Raw genomic sequence first — 13541 nt, 5'->3', positions numbered from 1 at the left:
TAAAAAAAAAAAAAAAAACCAAAAATCAAACAAACAAAAGATAGTTTTGCAACAGAAAACCATTTACACAAGCGCAGAGCTGGACTCTCCCAGAACAGAGATATTCCAGAGCTGTTCATAACGTGTGTCCCCAATGCTAGAGCAGCAGCAGAAATGGCAGTTTACACAACTAACCCACCTTAGACACCCAAAACCTCTCCCTCCCCCAGCCCTCAACATTAAACTCTGAGATATTTAAGATGCACACATGCAACAAAATAAAATGCACAACTCAAAATGTCATTTTAGTGCTGCATTATCTTGGCTGCTGGGTACGTCAATGCAAGTCTCTCCTTCCTGAATTTCCTGTTTTTAACAATTCTCCATGCCCAAAGCGCTCTGGACCAGAGGGTTTCCTTGTCAGCTTTTCAGCCTCAGGCTCCTACCCCTCTCTCACACACTGGTGCCATTTCCAGCACGACTGCAGCTGGTTTGAGTGGACCAAAGCTCACAGCCAGTACCAGTTACCTGCCCAAAATCACCTCCCAGGGCATTTCCACCTGAGCACCCTTGGTAAGAAGCTGCAAACTGACCTGCCAAGAGGACAGGCTGCTGTGGGATGGGAGGGCAGCCAGACACCAGCTGCATTCCAGGCAGCAGCTAAAGCATCCCACAGAAGATGCAGTCTGATGAAAGCAGGAAGGAAATAATTGTTGGGTTTTTTTGGTTGTTTTTTTTTTTTTTTTTTTTTTTTAAGCTGAAACAATAGTCTTTTAGCATTCTTCCTGCTGAGAGCCTCCTGTGTGCCTGCATGATGAGGGAGGCAGACAAGTGAGAGGCACAAAGCTGTTCAGACATTCACAGAGCAAAGCTGCAGTACAGAAGTCAGCCCTTACCATGATTGGAAATCAGGACATGGAAGGGTGGACCAGAGACCCTGCTCTGCCTTGGCCTGCAGGCAAGGGGAGGGTGGTGGAAGAAGCAGTGTGAGAAGGAATGGTGAAAAAGCTGAGCCTGTGACACAGCACAGATCAAAAACTGGTGCCTGGGATTCTATTAAACATAAATAAGCACAGCCTGTGCCACAGGTATGGCCCCTGCACCACTTTGAGTGGCACACAGGGAGAGCAGCTCCTGGGAGAAAACAGCAGCAGCTCTCCCTGGCAGAGATCACAGTGTCACAACAACACTTCATCCCTCCATCCCTCTGGAGAGCTGCAGCTGTCACATCCAGCCTCATTCTGTGGCAGGGTTTTAGAATCTAAAAATGACTCAAAGTTTTCCTGTGTCTTTTTTAAAGGATGTGGTAAGGTCATTCCATCTTTTAAGCTGCAGTTCAAAGCAGATGGAAGGACTCCATCCCAGCCTGGTGGGCTGCTGGGGAGACCTCTCCAACAGCTGAGAGGGACAGGAGAGAAAGGGACACAGCTACCAAAATTCAAGGGGAGGAAGGATCTTCTCAGGAGGGTGGGAGAGCCATGCAAGAGGTGACTGTGACTCATCCCAGCCTGAAGAGGAGAAAACAGAAACCACCAAGAGCTGTAAACCACCCACCCTGTGCTGAGTGGGCACAGTGGGAATGCCATGGTGGTTCCCCTTCCTGCATGCCTCCAAGGCAGTAGCTATTTAGCTCACAACTGCAGAAATAAGCAGGGAGAGGTAGAAACATCCTTTTTGTCACCTTCTGTCTGTGCTGTGACAGAACATTAGTGCTTTTACTGAACAATTTACCAGTATCAGTAGTGGAAGGGAAGAAGCAAGTCTGAGTGGAAGGAAGAACTGGAAATAGAGCCAGCTGGAAAGAAGATTTCCATAAATCTAATTTTTAGCCAAAGCCCTCTTCTCCTCCTCCATGTACATCTCTGTAGGAGATTTCTAATCATAATTACTCTAGTGAATTAGTCCATGGGAGAAAAGGCAAACATACACTTCAATACTTGGCCAGTTCTAGCTGATACACTCTCCAGAAGAACAATATTTAGCATTTTATACACATGGCTTGCATCCAGTGACTAATTAATCCTCTTTACACAAAGGCATGTGATTCTTTTTTCCTTAATGTTAAAAAACTCCAAAAAGTGCACCATCTCATGCTGATCTGCAATTACAGAACATTCACTTCTTTACCAGAGAACAGGAGTGCTACTTTAGAACTGGTCTGCTCCAGCTCCATACTTCCTATGAAACCAGTATTCCCTGAAAACCAGGGCACCATGGCCAACCACTGCCAGCCCCCCAAGGGACAGACATTCCACAAGGGATTAGCTCCCTTAAAACCATCCAGAGGAACTGGTTCCCCAGCCTAGTGTCTCACTGGGGGTAATACTGCTTATTTCCACACAAGGCCTAGATTAAATTCAAGCACATTTGGATATACAGCACCATCTAGCACAGTGATTTTGCAGCCAAGCACTGATGTGTTTTATAGTCACAATGCCATAAAATATTGGTGCTTGCCTATCAGCTCCATCCTTGAGGCAGAGTGTTGTCATGTTATTGCAAAAGTTCCATACCTTCTGGGTGATTTCTCATGGACAGCTCCTCACAGCACAGACTCCTTCCTCACAACACAGGCAACAAACTCTATCTCTCTCCTCCCACAGCCACCCCACTCTTTTGTAGCACCCATCCTCACTGGACACAGCTGTGGCCTGTTAAGGTCAGGCCTGTTCCTGATCTTTGGGGATTGGCACAGCTGCAACTCCTCAGGGGTGAGATTGCCTTCTGCACCATCTCTATTTTCCTACATTCTATCCCCCCACAACAGAAGATTCTCTCAGGGCTCATAGAGCCATGTCCCCACAAAGCTCTGTCCACAACTCCTCCAAACAGCCAGGAGAGCTTTGGGAGGCTCTTGCCCATGGCCTGGCCATGCTAAAATTGATCTTTGCCTGGCAGCAGAGCAGAACTGTGTGGAGCAAGCAGAAGGAATAGATTTAGGAGCTGTTCCCAGGGCAATTACCAGCTCCAGCACCAAGCCTTGGCCCATCATTAAATATCACACACACCCCACTTTTGGCTCCCACCCAAGCCAAGCTGACCCACTCTGTCCCTTACACCCAGACCAGTGTTCAAGGAGGGTCATCAGAGGTGGGTTCCAGAACCATGAAAGGACAGCAGACAGGGCTCTGTGTGGATGTGCTCTGAACAGAGGTGTAGGAAACCTGCAGGGGATCACACCCCACTCTTATATGGCCACCATGGCAGGTAAATGACTTTTCTTCCAATGATCTGAAACACGTTTTGGGGTTTTACATTTCTGATGCAGTAATTGTTCAAATACAAAAGCACAGACCATATGGGACTTCCTAGAACACAATTCACTTTCTGTGCAAAGCTGCTATGAATTTAAGCAAATTTTCATGAATATGTAAAAAGGTAATTTTCAAAGATTCACAGACTCATTTAATGGAAAATATTCTTCTTGGCCACACCAGGCATTGACCATTGGGCAATGACTCACATCCTGCACACTCAGGTCGACATGAATTGCTTTCAGCTCTCCCATATGCAAAGTGAATTAGCATAAAACTTGTCAAATTGCACAAAACTCTAATGCAAGTCACACTCAGAGTTACAACCACAGACAGCGAATATTAGATCTGTTACTTCCTTGGTAAAATATTGTTATCATCATAAGTTTATTATGCAAACAGCTAACATCTTCAGAAAATTTCCCTGAGGTCGAAATCTAAACAGGTACAACACATTTCAAGTGTTAATGTGTTTAATATCTCAAAATCTTCATTATAAAACCATAAGGGTGCACATAATGCACTATAAACCATCATCCAACAGGGAGACAGCACCTCACCAGGGACAGTGTGAGTGCAAAGGCACAAGGAGGGATATCACAGGACAGCACCTCAGCTCTGTCTGAGCAAACCCAGCTTTGGGGGGAGGGAATAAATGCAATGGATATGCTGGGATCCAAGCAAGGAGGCTGAGAGAGAATTGGGATAACTCTGACACACCTCTGAGCCTGGGCCAGGTGTGGACAGAGGAGCAGAAATGCTGAAGGCGAAGAGTAAAAGAGGATGAGGAGTGAAAATCTGGTCAAAAATAAATGAAAATCACAGCACTCATATTTGAGGAGCCCAGCTCACTGTCATCCTTGAGCAAGATTCATTAGACATGGAGGAACTCAGCATGAGAGGTGAGTACAGAGGCAGAAAGGGCATCAAGGAACAATGACAGAGACAGGAGAGGTGAAGAGCAGGGCATCTGTCAGTAAATCAGGTTACAGGAGCACCAATTCTGCCACAGGACAAGCAGAAGCCTGGGTTTCTCTGAAGAAGCAGGAGAATCCAGGGAATTCCTCTTTTCTGAGGACTGGCTCAGACCTGCTGGAGGCAGAGGTGTGGGCAGGGAGCAGGGCAGGGGATGGAGGGCACTTGGACAGGAGACACAGAGCAGAAACAGAGGCTGCAGATGGGAATAATGCTCTCTGGGAACAAAAGTGGAAGGTGGACCACCAAAAAAACCAACCAAACAAGGAAAACAATAAGACAAAGGAACAACATGAAACAAAAAACCACACAAATAAAACCCAACCAAATTAAAAGGCTAAAAATTAGTCTCTAAAATTGTAAAGCCACTGCCAAAACTCACTGGAGATCACTGTACTCAAGATTCTGAGACTGTTAAAGCTACATTATTTAAAGTTGGTTTACAAATATATTACAAGAAGTTGTACACAGCTACTGACTGAGGACAACTTATATTTTCAAATGACTATTTGAGCACACAATTACTTCAATGACTTCACTTTGCAGTTTTCCAGAAGCTACAAACCTTTTAGTCCCAAACTGTGAAATTAAGCCTCAGAAGTAAAGGCCCATGTATTCAGTGGAGAGGGACAGTTTAAGAAGTGCAGTCAGAACAGTATCTGCAATGATGCTGAGGATTATTCTGGGGCCTCCTGAAAGTGAAAGAAATTAGAACCATGGCTCCAGATGGAAGAGGAGGGCACAGCTCTGATGTTAGAGGGAGGAAAGCACACCATGCCCAAGTCTGTAACACTGAGAGAGTCAATATGAGCTGGAGTGATCCAACAGCCTGACCAAGAGGTTCACCCTTTCTTTGCTCATGGAATGGAAAGATTTTCTCTCATGCAGAAAAGGGTTTTGGCTTTTTAAGGAGAAGTAGAGAGTCCTGCTCCAATTGATCTGCCTTGCTGCCTGTTCTGCTAAAGAAATGCAACATCTTTTGCCAGCAGATAAAGAGGTCACCATCAGAAGTGAACCTGCATTCTTGGACTGCTTTAATTCAAACAAGACCAATGTATTTTGTGTTTTTTGAGCATCTTACTGAAGCCAGTATCAAAGAGGAAACTACAGACAGGCACATTTTTGGCTTTGCTCACAGCTTTCCATCAGCAGGTTCAGTGCTGATCAAGATGATTTCATTCAAAGCAGTCCCTCAGCTGGCCCAGACTGATAAACTGCCCCCATGTACTGGATTCCTAAATCACAGGAGCATCTGACAGGGCTTCAAAGTCACTTCTTATGCTGTTCTAGAAAGTTTGAATTAATTTCTTCCTCCACTGCATAAGGAGAAGTACTAATTCTTATAACAGATCCAAAGAACTATCACAGGATGAATCACCTAATGAATTACTCAAGTATGTGATTCTCTCACTTTCTGCTGCAGCTCCCTACATGCTGTTCTATTTCTTTCCCCTTGTGCTTTATGCAGTACTATAAGGCAAAGCATGAGTCTTTCTATTCCAGAACAACATCAGAGATCTCAGACAGTCACTGCACTTCACCCTGGACATGGCTCCCACAGCAAACTGTGCCCTGTAGAAACCCCATGGACACTGCTGAAACACTCCTACATAAAGTTAAGCCAATCCCAACCATGCAAATTCAGCCACCATACAGAGCTGCATGGTGAGGTTTTGTGGGCACTGCCCACACAGTTCAAACATGAGACATTTGCAGGCAGCCATGAAAATCCAGCTGAAATCCAAGAAGGAAACCATCATCTGTTTCAGTGGCAGCTCTGGAAAGAGTGGCTGCACCCATTGCCTGCCCCAGGTTTACACCTGCAGGTTTAACTACAATTGTTTTACTCTATCCACCCTCAGCCATGCACATGCAGCAGAGTCTTCTCATTCAACACAGAAATAAAAGTGGGTTCCCTTGTACAAAAGGAAGAACCATCACCCAGCAGCACCAGCAGACTCTCAGCTCCTTCCACAAGTCAGAATAAAATCAGCGAAATAATAATTTCAATGGGCTTCAAGAAATATTTACTCTGAGTCCCCATGGAGTTGTGTTCCCCCAGAGGTACCACAGCTCAATTTTTCCTGCAACCACATAGACTGATGTAGATATTTATACTCCAGCTACAACATATCATGCAAAGTTAAAGTGAATAGTCTCAAGGAGCATTAACAAAGCAATGAAATTAATGTCACGAGGGTATATGACTTATAAGGGGCTTCTGCTTAAAAGTGCAATACAAGAAAAAGACTCAAATCCTGTTGGAGCTCCAGAGTTGCGTCCAGGGCTGACTGCCCCCACTGTCATAAACAGGAATCCCAACAGCAGCAGGACTGCAGTGAGCAGGGTGCACACAGGAAGGGCAGCCAATATTCCAGAATTCTGGTGGTGCAGGGCTCTTCTCTCCCACCTGCAGCTGTGGCCCAGCCCTGCCTCAACAGCTTGTCCCCACCAGAGATTATATTCATCCCCCATGCATCTGAGGTGTTTATATGAATAGACCTTAAACTGTCCCAGTAAAAATGAGCCTGCTCAGCTCTGATAACTTCCTTTTCAGTAACTGAGCTCACTCAGTGCATCTTTCCCCATTCCAACAGAAGCTGCTCACACAGGAGATCAGAGCAGGCAGCCTTGCCACCTGTCAGTGCAGAGGCTGCACCCCTGATGCAGCACTGGCATGTCCCATAACACATAACTTCACAATTAACAAAATTTCGGCCATTTTTTAATAAAGCAAGTATTATTACTATGAAAATCAATTAATCTATTTTTATATCTCCACTATGCCAAGCATGTTGCATATTCCAGACCTCTGTAAGCATTTTCAGGCCTCTGCAAACCATGGGAAGCAGCACTGCTGTCTTGGTCCTTGTCTAGATGTTGTGCTGTTAATCAACCCCTTCCTGTCACAAAAGGGTTTGTTAACAACAGCACACACTTATTTTGTTTTTTCTGTAGGGCTGCATCCAGACACCTTGGACAGTTTTCTAGTTTTGCTTCAGCTTTTCTTCTGACAGATACTTTACCTCAAAACTGACAGCCTTTCCCCAAGGTGCAGCACACAGCCATGCCTTTGCACTTCTAAGTGGATTTCCCTCCACCCTGAGTTTTACAGATGCAGCCCCAAAGCTCTTTGCCACAGCACCACCTTCCTTTAGCCCACACCTCAGTGAAAACCCAAAAAGGGAAGCAGGATATGTGCAGACGTCACCAATCCATGAGAAAATTTTCATGCATCTTTCCACTCTTCCCCACCCCTCCCGCCTCCACATTTACTCCTCCTGATAGATCCTCAGGAAACTTTTCACCCTGCATGACTTAATCATGTTTGGGCTTTGCCCTAAAGCCCAGTAACTCCCACAGTCTCCAGAACTAAACAGGAAATTAATCTCTCCCCATCACATGAAAACCAGCCAAAATTGATATAGCTATCAATAATAAGTGGGCACAGTGCTAATATGTTTGCCTATAAGTGTGTTTTACATTCAGAACTATAAAAGAGGTATTATTATTATTATTATTTCAAAGAACTGTAATTATATTCTCCTGTTTCACCAGGCAACAGCACCAGTGCCTGGCAAAAGGCCACTGGCATACATATTATAGAAGGTGGAAGGAATATTGAGTGTACAGCAAGGAGAGGACAGGGCAGGCTGTGGGAATCATCAGCATTTCAGCAAACAGGAAAATGTTGGAAGGTACAGAGTCAAATTAATAACTTCAAGGACATCAGTTGAGCACAATAACCATAAGAAATGCATGTGAATGAAATGATACAGAACAACTGATAAAAGTTTATGAAGTGAAAATACACTTCAGTAAACAATGACTGACCTTAAAGAGATCAGAAAGCTCAACCCACAGTAAGGAAATAGATCTTTTGAAGGAGAGGTGTTAGCCCTCAAGCAGTTACATTAACAGCACGGCCTTTCACAGGGAATTTGTTTCACAGGCTTATTCTATTTCATTTAAGGAAGCAGAATGATGCTGCTGTGCACACCCTGGCTGCAATGTGCCACCCCATGAGCCCAGTGACACTCAGGCTCCTCACAGCACAATAAGGCTGTAAAAAAAAAAAAAAAAAAAGGCCTGCAGGAGCAGAGGATGAAGACAGAGAAACTGATTTCCTGCACAGAGCAGAATTCAGGATGGTGCAATTCCTACAGACATCTCTTCACCCTGGGTAAATCCTGTGCTGGGTCACACATCAATGGGAAGACCCCAAAGACCAGAGTGACAGACACAAAAGCAGCTGCAGAGAAGAAATTACTAACAGAGATGCATCAGTTTAGTCTTCTTTTCTTCATTCCTAATCCAAACCTTGTACCACAAAAATCCCAGATAAGTCAGGAGGCCACAAAGCAATTATTCCCCAGGCACAGGAGAGAGCTAACCCAGCCTGATTAACACCCTGAGCAGGTGATTGCTGCACTCTGCACTACACTAACCTGGGCTCTGCCTCCTTTTTCAGCCAACTCCCACCTCAAAACATCTTTCCAACCTCCTTGGGCAGAGGGAAAACCTCATCCCTCACCTGGTGAGGTGCTGGGAGCAGGGACAGACACAGCAGAGCTTTCTGAGCACAGGAGCCAGCCCACTCATCCCTTGTGCTCACAAATTCTCCTCTTATCTGGCCTCACTCACAGATAAAACTGAGCCACTACACAGAGACAAATCCTAAATATTGACAGCTCATAAAAGGCTTAGTACTGAGGGCTGCTATGAAGTATTATTTCATGGAATAATTTGCTTTCCAGAGCAAGCTGTGTTTCACTACTGGAGGAGAAGCTGTCAGAGATCCAGAGAAAGCTCCTGAATCACAGCTGGGAGGGCACTGGGTACAAACACTGCTGGCAAGTGCCAAACACCTGAGAGCAATGATGTACACCTGAACAGGAGAGTGCAAAGCCAACAGCATCCTCAAAACTCTCAGCATTGTGCACCAAGTGTGTGAGGTTCATTCTGAGCCTTAGGAGCAAGCTAAAACCTACCAAGACCCCCATGGGAAAAAACTTACTTTTGGTTTCAAAGAGCTTGTCAATTCAGTTTGCTGCTTGTGTGAGCACACAGGATGGAGTAGAGCATGGACAAAAATGAAAACTTAAGAATATCAAGCATTTATTTCAGAATCAGGGCAGACTTAAAGCCTGTAGCTGACTTTACAGACACTCCTTGCTTTACATTCATAATTAAATTTATTAATTTAATTCACAGCAGCATTTTATGATTTAGCCTTTTTTTAAACAAATGCTAACACCTAATTTCCAGAAACAGATCCTTTGCAAAACGGATTTTACTAAGCTGATTATTTAATATGTCAACTTTGTTCTCTTAATGATACTAAATATTTGCACCCCTCACATTTCATGGAAAGCCCAGACCATTCATGCCTGCCTCACTGATGGACATTCCCTTCCCAGCAGCTCCTCTCATCCTCAGGCACATCTGAATAGCCTTCTGTGTCCAGAGGGAGGGGATATTTAGCAGCAACAGATACTTCTGGAACTATGTGTTTCAGAAACTTCCCACCAATTTGACAAATAAATTATAAAGTACCTCCCTAGTTTCAGCAAAGTACTTCTGATTTGCATTTCTGCAGATAAAAATAGGATTCAAGGGAAAAGTCCAAGACAGGCCCAGCTTGATTCAATTCCCTGTTTATTCCCAGTGTTAAATGAGTCACTAATAAAAGGCTTATGGGACAGCCAGCATCACTGGCCTTTTCTTTAAAATCCTTCTAGAAACAGAGGTGATACCACAAGCGTTTCAATCCTGGTCTTCCCTGCTCATGTCAATTCTAGACAGAAAATATTGCAAACAGCAGAGGTTAGGCCAGGCTCACATCAGTGCAGAGGTCTGGGAAGGTTTCCTGGGGCAGCTCTGGGGCTGGGTTTCCATTCTGCTGCTCAGCCCAGCTTCACGCTCAGCTTGTTCCCATCTGCACAGGCTGTTCATCTCACTTTTGACACTTCTATGTCACAAATTATAGCGATAAAAACACAAAGGCAGCAAGGAACCTACAGACACTAAGCCATGAATGTCTAGGCTTGTCCTTCTGTTGTGCTGTGAAATGAGAGAACAGACTCAAGGATGAAGAGCCAGCAATTTAAAACATAAAACATCAGCTAATCCACTGGAACTTTGTGCCAAACACAAGAGGTTAAGGCTGAAGCAGAAGTTAAAAGAGGATGGAGCACTGATATCACCTGACAAGAACATTTAGGATTCTGTACCATGAACAAGACTCTCCAGTGACTGCAAGCCCCTGATTTCCCTGCAGGAGACCATCATCTCAGGTCTGTTCCATCCTCCCCTGCAGGAAGGTTCTTGCTGCTCCCCTTGAAGCAAAGGTCCCTGAGACCAAGCAGCACGAGGCTCAGCCTGAGCAGAGATCTGAGCAGCCCCCATGCCCCAAGAGTGCAGCCCTCCGTCCCAGAGCACTCATGCCAGCCCTTGGTCCCAAACTGGGGTTACACATCATCCTCTGACTCAGCAAAGCCCTCCACTGCTGCTGTTCCTGCATTCTGCAGGTTCCCTTGGCTTCCCCTCGGGCTCTGCGGGATGGTCCCAGGCTGTCCCCAGGGCACCTGCAGTGCCCCTGCTCACAGAGCCCCTGCTCTGCACCCACCCATCCTCCTCTGCACCCACCCATCCTCCTCTGCGTGCTCCAGCTGCAAACAGGAGGGAAACAAGGGCAGCAAGTGGGGAAAAGCCACTGAAACAACCACCTCAGACAAGAGACCCTCCATTTCTCTGAGTCCCATCTCTGTGCAGTAACTGCATGCAGTGGCATGACCTTGCCTCCCAAACCCAACCCAACCAAACCATACCCATAGCAGCAAAAGCTGCACGTGTTCAGGAACTTTTTACTTGGTCATTTTGTCCAGTGGGACCTCCAGGAATTTTGACCTCTCCCGGCTCCTGCAGAAGCTGTTCTGCATCTCATCTCCCAGTCTGTGCCCAATCTACCTGCCAGACACTTGACCACAGAGTGTCAGTTTCTCCTTCTGCCCCTGCTCACCTTTACCTGGGTTGTTCCCAAAAGACTCCAGCTGACATTTCTTGGCCCACTGCAGTGGCACAACCCCCAGCATCACTACCCATCGTGGCTGTACAAGGCACAAACAGCTATTTAAAAAATATCTGGTCCATTCTAGCCAATGCTTTTCCACATGCAGATCCCTTCTGAAGCTCAGATTTATCACCACCTCTCCTCCTGATGCATGGCACAGCCTTGCTGCAGCTATTCTTTCACTGCCTTTTAAAACTGAATCCAGTAAAATTAATCTCATTAGATTTCCAAAGTGTGTAAGGGACACTTTATTTTCTTTTATTACTTTAATCTTCAATTTTCTGATTGTTTCCTCTTCAAAAGAACATCATTACTACAGTGCATGTTCATTTAGAATGGATTTGTCTTTATTTAAAAAAAAAAAAAAAAGGAAAGCCAAAAATCAGCTGAGACTGCAACAAAATGTAGTGGATCCTGGCTCAGCCTTTGAAAGGATTGAAGCATTTTTGTCAGCTGCCTGAGTTCATGAAAAAAGCTCAAAGGTGGCTGCAGGGGGTTGTAAACGGAAAGTTCTTTCTCTCCCCAGGGCTCACTGAATAGTTTAAATACTCAGCTTAAAACAGTAGAGGAATGCTTTTCTGTACTTTAAAATAGTATTATCCTCCTCACTACCCCTTTTTCACGTGAAAAAAGAGTAAAGAAACAGCTCTGAAGTACCTGCTATCTGTTCTGTTGTGCTTGTTCTGTTCTGTAACAGGACTGATGGCCCATGCAGGGCAGTTGGACAGGATGATCTTTAAAGGTCCCTTTCAACCTAAACTATTCTATGATTCCAAATTCTGCATTGCTGTTAAAGCAATGTGTCCCTCTTTCTGGAGATATAAATGTACTTCAGAAAGAGAATGCAGAGAAAATGAAGTCAAGTCACCTGTATTTTTGGCTTCATTGTCCAAAACCAAATTGTTCCACTTACATCCAAATCAGACAAGAGAGAAAATTTGAAACTATCCCAGAATTAGGTCCTTGGCATTCAGACTGTGAACAGAGGCAGGGATTGTTTGCAAAGACAAACCTTGAGGATAACAATGCCAGACAGCCATCATGAGCTCACTTGGATACACAGAGCACATCAGGGCAGCCTGTTCAGGCCTTCCTGAATTTTGGTCACCAAAGTCTAGCTAAAACTGCAGCATGAGGTCATATATTCAACCCTAAAGAAAGTCAGACAGATTTCAACCCTTAAGTGTCATTTTGTTTCGTGGCTCATAGCTTACCAGGGACTTAGCAAGAACACCCAGCAGTCACACAGTGTAATGTACTCAGAGGAGTTGATTTAGCAAGGTGAGACTCTTTAGAAAAGTGGCATGAGCATTAGCAAGGTCCAAAAGCACTAGATGCTACAAAGCCCTTCACAGGTTTTACATTTTGGGCTTTCTGCACATAGGGAACCCAACAGAAATTGAGCCCTGACCTCTTCCTCCCACCAGCTGAGCCAGATCACAAGGCAGTACTTCCATAGGAAAGGAAATGTAATAACAATTAGCTATTGTGCTCACATCAGGAGCTCCTGGCTTTGAACAGCTCTGGAGGATTCCCACTTGCTCTTTGTAGGTGGTGCACAGATAACTGTGATTTCCCTGAGCTGCACACACAGCCAGGTCAAAGCTCTGTGCAGCACGTTCCTCTGAGCCAGAGCTCAGCAGCACGAGAACAGCGGCCTTGCACTCTGCTGTGGGCTTAGAGTACCCAGCAGGGAATCTCTGAACCAGTGAGCACTGTCTGCTAAAGTCCTGGTGATGCCTCAGGGTTTTGCTTTTATATTTCTCAGATTCTGTGCTGCTTTAGTGGGTGGGTCTGGGCTTCATATGAGGGGATGGTGAGCTCTGCGCACAGAGTGGGGAGAGAAAACAATTCCTGCTCTAGCTGGGGACCAAGGACAAACGATCCAACTCTCAGGCCTAAGAGCATATATAACAGTGGAATGAAGAGAGAAAAATAAGGATGGAACTTCATAAGCTGAAGCTGTAACTGGACAACGAACTCCAATATGCAAATGGACCAGAACTGATAAAAGTGAGACACCTCGTGACCAGCTGTCCATTTTGTGACTATTTTGGCCAGCTGTCCATTTTGTGACTATTTTGGCCAGCTGTCCATTTTGTGACCATTTTGGTTCATCTTGGGTGCAGCCCTGGCTGGGTTCTTGTGCTGCCCCAGGTGTATCCATTGAGGCCTTTGAACAAATCCCTGCTTTATTCTTTAACTCCCTCTAGTCCCTGTTCTAGGTCAGCCTTCACAAGGCATCACTGGAGCACCCAAGC

General features: G+C 45.2%; 1 protein-coding gene across 4 annotated transcripts in view; it reads right to left on the bottom strand.

The window, feature by feature from the left end:
* HTR2C (5-hydroxytryptamine receptor 2C) overlaps positions 1–13541 on the bottom strand; it is a 222670-nt gene that overhangs the window by 154749 nt on the left and 54380 nt on the right. The gene's annotated exons all lie outside the window — the stretch shown is intronic.

This window comes from Melospiza melodia, chromosome 16, assembly GCF_035770615.1.
Source record: "Melospiza melodia melodia isolate bMelMel2 chromosome 16, bMelMel2.pri, whole genome shotgun sequence".
In the NCBI taxonomy this organism is placed as follows: domain Eukaryota; kingdom Metazoa; phylum Chordata; class Aves; order Passeriformes; family Passerellidae; genus Melospiza; species Melospiza melodia.
This window is presented reverse-complemented; position numbering and strand designations above follow the sequence as displayed.